Source organism: Marmota marmota, unplaced genomic scaffold (assembly GCF_001458135.2).
Source record: "Marmota marmota marmota unplaced genomic scaffold, marMar, whole genome shotgun sequence".
In the NCBI taxonomy this organism is placed as follows: Eukaryota; Metazoa; Chordata; class Mammalia; order Rodentia; family Sciuridae; genus Marmota; species Marmota marmota.
Genome location: NW_026000240.1, coordinates 1698631 through 1706546, shown reverse-complemented (window position 1 = coordinate 1706546; position 7916 = coordinate 1698631). Strand labels below are relative to the sequence as shown.

Genomic DNA, 7916 nt, shown 5'->3' with positions numbered 1-7916 from the left:
AATTGAGTTCTTATTCAAGGACATCAGTTACTGCTGTTGTTATTATTATTGTTATCCCTATTATTATCCCTATTATCATTTTTCTAAAAGTACTGTATATTTACCTCATCTGTGAAATTAATGCAATTATAACTCCTTCAAAAGCTTTTTGATCAGCATTTCCTGTGTGTGTGTATCCACACCTGGCTTCAAAGTACTTGCTATTGAAACATCTCTGCAGTGGAAATTGTAAGCCCTATTTTACATGTAATAAAGGAGAAGTTTCCATTAAACATACACTTGCACACACGTTGTGGAAATTTCCTATGGCTTGTGATGAGCAACAGTCTCAGGCCTCCACAGACTTCCTCCACCAAAGGCCAGAAGCACTGGTGTTGGCCACACAAGCAATGTGGAGAGCTTCCAGGCAGTGACCCCAGGGCTCATTTATCAGCTCTCTGAGAAGTAGGCACTGCTCAGGATGAGCAGGAGATGCATCATCAATATTGAGCAGATTTCTACTGAGTGTTCTGGAGACTTCCTTTTGGGATCTGTGGCTTCGTGCTGCAGGCTCCTGGTTCGGGCCTGCTGTGGCCCTCCAAGCTCATTGACAGCAGCGGCCACTCACCTCTGCCTTCACCTGTGGGATGGGACCCACAGCCGAGGGGTGTCGCCACTGATTCCTTTGTGATGCCTGGCCCTTGCCATCAGTCATCTGGAGGTCCTTGATCAGCACAGTTTCAATGTTGACACGTTTGTCATCATGGCCTATTAAATAACAGCAGCCCCCTCACTACACCATTCAAAGTACCTTTACGTGGGTGCATGAACTGCGAGGAACCACACAGTTCCAGGAATCCTGACTCCAAAAGGATGAAGGTGCGAGGTGGAGCCTGAGGGGCAGCACTCTGCAGACACCCCACAGCTTGCACCTTGGCATTCATGGGAGGAAGGGTGGCTGAGGTCCCAGGCCTGCCCATGCTAGATCTTCAGTTTGCTAAACTAAAAACTCAAGGAAATACTGGCACCATGTACCTGCAGTTTCCTGTGGATATGGATATTCCAAAGGACCTTAGTGGAAAGTTAAAGTAGTCCACAAGTCAGTGGGGCAATTATTCTTTTGAGTGCTGGAGGCAAACATTCTTTGAAAAAGAATGCCCCCACGTTGGTTCCTTTGCATAGATTGGTTGTAAATTGTTATGATGATGATTATTCTCTGATACTCTTGGGTCCATAGGGCAATAGTGATTAGAAGATGGTAGAAGTTTTTTACTTTTAAAATTATATAAATGAACACAGATTGTCTAAGGGGCTGGGTCCCCATGGAAACCGGGCAGTGAGAGTTTCCCACAACTGCCGGGGTCCCGGACGATAGCCCACTCCATCCCCCGCTTTATCTTGCTTCCTCCATTTATGGTCACTCTCTTTTCTTGTGCTCTTCTCCCTCTTGCCTTGTCTCTTGTCCTCCCTTTCTCCTCTTCCCCTTTCATGGGGCACCACGCCACCAGGTGCAAGACTGGCCCAGACCCAGGACTGGGTCTGCCCCTCAAGGCTTTGCATTTCGAGCTGACCGTGAAGGAAGCTGCCAGGAAAGGGAGTGGTATGCGGTCGTCCCTAGTCCCAGGAAGAAGGCCCCCTAGCCCAACCATCATGCTAACCAGCACCACAGGGACAGCAGAGCCCTTGCCCCAGCTCAGACCCAGAAATCCAGAACTTAGCTCCCATGCATGGGACGTAAAACTGTGTTTTTCTAAACCATTTTTAATGGTTATTAATGTAACAAGATATAACAAGCGTAGACAGGATTATAAAACTTTGAAGATAAGAAAATGACCTTTAAAAGTTGTAAGATATTTCTATACACCAAAAAAGAGATGGATCAACCATTTTCTAGGAAAGACTTAGCTTTGCGCCAAGGGATTCACTACCTGATAACACACATGTAAAGGGTTCTTATCCCCAGGTCTTGGAGAAAAATTGAATTTGGGAAAGTAGCCCAAATGAGCTGTCTGAGACAAATGTGGAAGGGTGTGTGGCAGTTGGGGACAGGAGCCCGTTGCTTGCAGGCCAGGGGTCTCCACGGGCTCAGCTGCCTCCACTGGAGTCATCCCTTTCCTCTGCATGGAGTCAGGGACCTTGACTTATTTCCTGTTCTTTTGGCACTGCATGACATCTCACAAAGCCAAAGAGGGTAGATCTCAGGGGCCCAGGGGGAAGCCAAGGCGCTCAAGACTCTGCCTGCTGGAGAAGGCAGAAGAGTGCACCAGGCTAGCTCTGCGCTTCCTGCCCAGTACCAGATCAGAGGTCAATTGATGTCCAGGGTTACAAGTCAAGGCATGTTTAATGTTAACCATGTGCTCGCTCCACCTCTAACCTGGACCCCACAAACCCCAGGCAGGAGTGACTCTCAGCCTCCCGGGGCAGAGTCAGGCCTCAGGCACCCCTACTTGGCCTCAGGCACTCTTCCAGGTTCTTTCCCCCTCAGTCAGTTATAACCACAACGCCTCATTGTAAGACAGAGTCCTGCTGGCTCTGGCATGAGCACCCAGACCCCTGCCTCTCTGTCTACAGGCTCTTCAAAGGGTACATTCAGTTAACACCTCTGTGGCTCTTACACAGAGTTCTCCTGTTCTTTGGGGCTGCAGCCTCCTTGGTCCCAAGTTCCCTGTGTCCCTGGAATAGCATCCTGATTTGGAAAATAACCCAGAGAGGGGTAGCAGGTAAGCAAAGTGGCTAAGGGAACACACCCAGGAACCAAAATGCTGACATTTACACAATCTGCTGGCAGTGTGACTTGGAGCAGTTTACTGATTTGACCCTTAGTTCCCTCTTCACAAGCTTGCAGATCATCACACTAGCCTCTCTAAGAGTTGCAAAGAGTAAACTCAGTGACTCAAGGGCCAGGCCCAACTCCACTCTCACCACCACCAACACCTTGCTCCAGGGGTCCTCATCCCCATCAGCAGTACCATCACCCCTGACACCTTTATCTTCCTTATAGTGGAGATTTTTTTTTTTTTTTTGGCACTGCAAGGATTGAACCCAGGGTCTTGTACATGCTGGGCAAGCTCTCTATCACTGATCTATATCCCTAGTCCCCTAGTCCTTTATATTTCTTATGCTGAGATAAGGTCTTGCTACATTACCAAGGCTGGCCTCAAACTTGAGATTCTCCTATTTCAGCATCCTAAATCGCTGGAATTACAGACATGTGCCAAAATGACCTGCTTTGCAACTGATTTTGAAAGTTTGAAGTTATTTCAAAGTCTGAAGTTTTTAAAAAAGCAAATATTTAAAATTGAAGAAATCTCCCAGAAAGTACCAAAAGACAACAGAGTGAAAATAACACAGAAAGATGAGAAAATTAATAGACCATGCTAGTAGACGACATATCCAAATAAGGCCAAGTGTGGTAGTGCACGCCTGTAATCCCAGTGGCTCTGGAGGCTGAGGCAGGAGAAATGCCAAGTTCAGAGCCAGGCCAGCAACTTAGTGAGGTACTAAGCACTCAGGGAGACCCACTCTCAAAATTTTAAAAAAGGTAGGGGATTTGGATTAGAGGTTGAGTGTTCCTGGGTTCAATACCCAGTACCAAAAACAAAAAGAAAAAAATCCAAATAAGAGTTTCAGAAAAAGATTAAGTATAGAAGCCAGCTGTTAAGATGCCTACCTATACTGCCAGTGACTCAGGAGACTCAGACAGGAGGACGGCAAGTCTGAGGTCATCCTGTACAACTCAGCAAAGTTTTAAAAAACAATTCAGTGAGTTTCAGTCTCAAAAAAAAGATAAGAGGGTGAAGCTTAGAGGCAAAGCATCCCTAAGTTCAATCCCCACTACCAAAAAAAAAAAAAAAATTAAATTTAAAATATAAAAGGGGCAAGATTCTAGAAATTAACTCACGAAATAAATAGTTTCCCATATTTAGTTTATAAATTTGTACACTGTTCCTTTATAAAGCACTATACCTCACAACTATGCATGGTATCTGCCACTCCAAATAATAACCCTTCGCCACTTCAGATAATTCATGTCTGCTAACCTTATTAATGTGTACTGGGAGAGGAAAAAAAAGGTCAGATCTGGAAAATTTTTCTTAAAAAGTTCTTCATGTAACTTCTTATATACTTTGTCCCACTTCTACCTCCACTTAAACAGTACGTGAGGAATGGGGATACAGAGCACTTACCTATACACAGAAGGCCCTGGGTTAGACTCCCAGAAGCACCAGGGTAGGAGTACACAAACTGGGTGTGGTGGCACATGCCTGTAGTTCAGCACTTGGGAGACGGGGGGAGTATGACTTGAGCCCAGGAGCTTGAGACCAGCCTGGGAAGCATAGTGAGACCCTATCTCAAAAATAAAATAAAATCAGTTCTTTATTAGCACATAACATGGCTAATCCTGAAACTTAGAAGGCTTTCTGGCCGGGTGCAGTGGAGCATACCTGTAATACCAAGAGCTTAGGAGGCTGAGGCTGACAGCAACTTGGCAAGACACTGTCTCAAAATAAAAAATAAAATAGGACTAGGGATGTGGCTCAGTGGTTAAGCACCTCTGGATTCAATCCCTGGTACCAAAAAAAAAAAAAGAGGATTCTGGCTACCTCTGTTAGTTTAGGATTCAGCATTCTCAAGGCTACTAAAATATTACCACCAATTTTTTTTTCTGCTTTCCAGCTTCTACAACTGTTATCCATACTTCCTTTGTTCTTTGTCAATCTAGGGCAGATTGTTTCAATGGCATTTTCAGGCTGGTGCAGGAATTATACATATATGCCCAACCAATTCACCATCCTTAACATATCATATTGTTAAAAAAAAAAAAAAAGTCTTGGGGAATTAAGCAAGATGCTATGTCAAAGAATACAAAGGGATGCCAAGTGTGGTGGCACACACCTGAAATTCCAGCTCTCAAGAAGCTAAGGTAGTAGGATCATAAGCTGAGGCCAGCCTTAGCAACTTATTGAGACCCTCAGTAATTTAGCAAGACTCTGTCTCAAGATAAAAAAAAAAAAGAGCTGAAGATATAGTTCAGTTACTAGAGTACCCCTGGGTTCAATTCCCAGTACAAGGGGAGGGGAGGAGGAGTCAAGTTGCTAAATAATATGTATGAACCCATTTTTGTTAAAAAGGGAAATTATTATGTGTATTTGAATAGAGGTAAATGTCTAAAAGCTGAAGGCCACAGTTCCCCAAATGTAACCTAGGGTTTTGTAGTGATTTCACAAGGGTACCACAGGATATTCTAAAGAAGAGGGGAAAATGAATAATAAGTAAATAAATAAACTGGAGGGAAAAAGCAATTCAGCATATGGCAAACACTCAGTAAACCACTAGTTCAAAATAGTTCAGTTTAAAAAGTAGATCATGATGGTGCATGCCTCTAATCCTAGTGACTCAGGAGGCTGGGGTAGGAAGAATGCAAGTTTGAGACCAGCCTCAGCAATTTAGCGAGAACCTATGTCAAAGTAAAAAATAAGCCATGGAGGGGTGGCTCACGCCTGTAATTCCAGTGGCTTGGGAGGCCTAGGAAGGAGGCTGATCGCAGGTTTGAAGCCAGCCTCAGCAACTCAGCAAGGCAGTAAGCAATGTGGAGACCTGTCTCAAAAAAAAAAATTAAAAGGGCTGGGCATGTGGCTTAGTGGTTAAGTGCCCTTGAGTTCAATCCCTGGCACAAAAATAACAATAAAGTAAAATAATTAAAAAAATAAAAACACCTGGAGATATGGCTTAGTGATAAAACTACTGGGGTTCAATCCTCAGTATCATTATTAATACTACTTAAAGGGGGTGGGGGGGCTGGGGGCTACGGCTGAATGGTAGCATGCTCGCCTAGCATGTGTGAGGCACTGGGTTCAATCCTCACCACCACATAAAAGATAAACAAATAAAGGTATTGTGTCCGTTTATAACTAAAAAAAATATATATATATTTTTAAATAGAGTTGGGGATGTAGCTCAGCAGCTGAGTTGCCTAGGCATCCTTGCCTAGGCATTCATGAGGCCCTGAGGAACATCCCCACTAATGAAATAAATAAATCAATACTACAAATGCCCAGATAGCTCTTCAGACCTACTGAAGTAGGGCATAAGAATCTGAAGTTTTTATTTTTTTGGTGACTGGTCTATGCTGTCCAGGCTGGCCTCCAACTCCTGGGCTCAAACAATCCTCCCACATTAGCCTCCCAAGTAACTGTAAGAATAGGTGTGACTCAAGTCTGACTTGATGCACTGAGTGCATCTCTTTCCCTTCTCCTCTAATACTTTTGTAACTTGGGTCCATTACACTACAGTGGTGAATATTCTGTCCACCAGAGAGAGAGGTAACTCCTCAAATTAACTTAGAATTGTAATATCCAGTCACTAAAGAATTCCAGTTCCTGAACAGACTCTCTCCACATTTTCAACGAACATGAAATGTTGTAGAAGCAGAGTGAGGGGTCTTCAAAAATAGTTGCAGAGGATTCCTTCTAAAGGGGACAAGGTGTAAACAAAGGTCTTCTCAGCTTTTCTCCTGGTAACAGCCTACTGAGAAAAGCTATCTTGAGTAAAGAGCAAAATTGATTTAAGTCATCCTTTTCATATACCAATGTTTGATCAATAAACACAAGACATCTGAGTAGGAGAGGGTCTGGTTTTTTCCTGAGACTGCCCATGCAAAGTACAGATTGCAATTAGGTTCTCGCACCCTTTTCCAGACCAAACTTAAGTTATTCTGGATAAAAGGAAAAATATAAACAAAACAAAACAAAAAACGCAATTAGGGACTCACCATTAGTACCATTAAGTGTCCTCTTCTCTTAGAACCTCTTTTCAAAGGAGTTTAACTGGATTCCCGAAACATTTCGTTTATTCTCCTAATTTATATAGTTTAAGAAACCCCAGTTTTAACACGCGAATTACAATCACTACCAAATGGCAGAGTAGGATTTCAACTCAGCTCTCCCGATCAAGTTCAAAACTCCCACAACTTCTACAGCATTTCTCCTCAGAGTGGCCACACAGTGGATCGAAGGTTGATACCGCCTTGCACAGATGGCATAGAAAAAACAAGTTCCCTTCACCTTAATGTCCAAGTGCCATAGCCTTCCTCTAGAAAAGGGTCCCAAGAGCATGGGCCAAGAAACCAAGGCAGGGACGAGGCAGAACTGTCCGAACAAATTAAAAACCCTTGACTTGCAAGCTGACAGGGGCTGGAGTTTCTAACAGCAGTTTTCCTCTCAAAGCCTTCCCTAGCTTCAGGAAGAGCGGCGGGGGACGTTACTCTCTGCCTGCGTCGCAGGGCTTGGGCTGGAAAGAAAGAAGGGGAAGCAGAGGTCCCTCGAATCGAGCTCCTTCCCCGTCCCTAGAAGACACAGTGCAGGGGAAGAAACTGCTGCCCGCAGCTTGAGGCGGGGCGGGGGTGAGGGGAGTTTAGCCTTAAGGCCTCCGGGCTGGGGCGAAGAGCTGGCGCGTAGCGGCTCGGTGAACGAACGGTCAGGGATCGATCCGATCCGTCATTCGGCCGAGGGCCGCCCGTGCTACAGCTTACCTGCGTCCCGGCACCTGGCCCGCCCGACGGCCCAGACGCTGTAGCACCCAAGACTGCGGCCTCGCCTTCGCCAGCCCAGAGGGAATCACCGCTAGGGAGGAGGTGCCCGGCCTGCTCCCTGCGGCCACGGGTGCTGAGCTTCTCCAGAGACGCTGCCGCGCCGCCGGCGCTCACTTAGCGCGTCACCTCCTCCCATGCCCTTCCGCCTGCAGCCCCGCCCGCGCCTCGTGCAGGGGGCGGGGAAAGCGGGCGCTGGCGTGGGGGCGTGGCGCCGCGGCTCCGGCTTCTCAACTGCCTCCCACTCTAGTCCTTAAAGGCTCCTGGCGCCTCAAGGACAGTAACCTGGATGTTTCCCTGCTTATCCCGCTTTGCCAAAAGCAAAAAGCAATGTTCCTGCTTTGGACTG

General features: G+C 45.8%; 1 protein-coding gene across 4 annotated transcripts in view; it reads right to left on the bottom strand.

Annotated features, from left to right (window-relative positions):
- The window catches only part of LOC107143216 (sentrin-specific protease 5), a 44344-nt gene extending 36668 nt beyond the window's left edge, over positions 1-7676 (bottom strand). For 2 of the 4 annotated variants that reach the window (XM_048794175.1, XM_048794176.1), the window contains exon 1: positions 7511-7670. The gene's annotated coding sequence lies outside the window, so the exon portion shown is untranslated. Of the gene's footprint in view, positions 1-7510 lie in introns of all 4 variants that reach the window. The other 2 variants (XM_015486827.2, XM_015486828.2) reach the window with 2 other exon arrangements.
- Between the last annotated feature and the right edge of the window lie 240 nt (positions 7677-7916).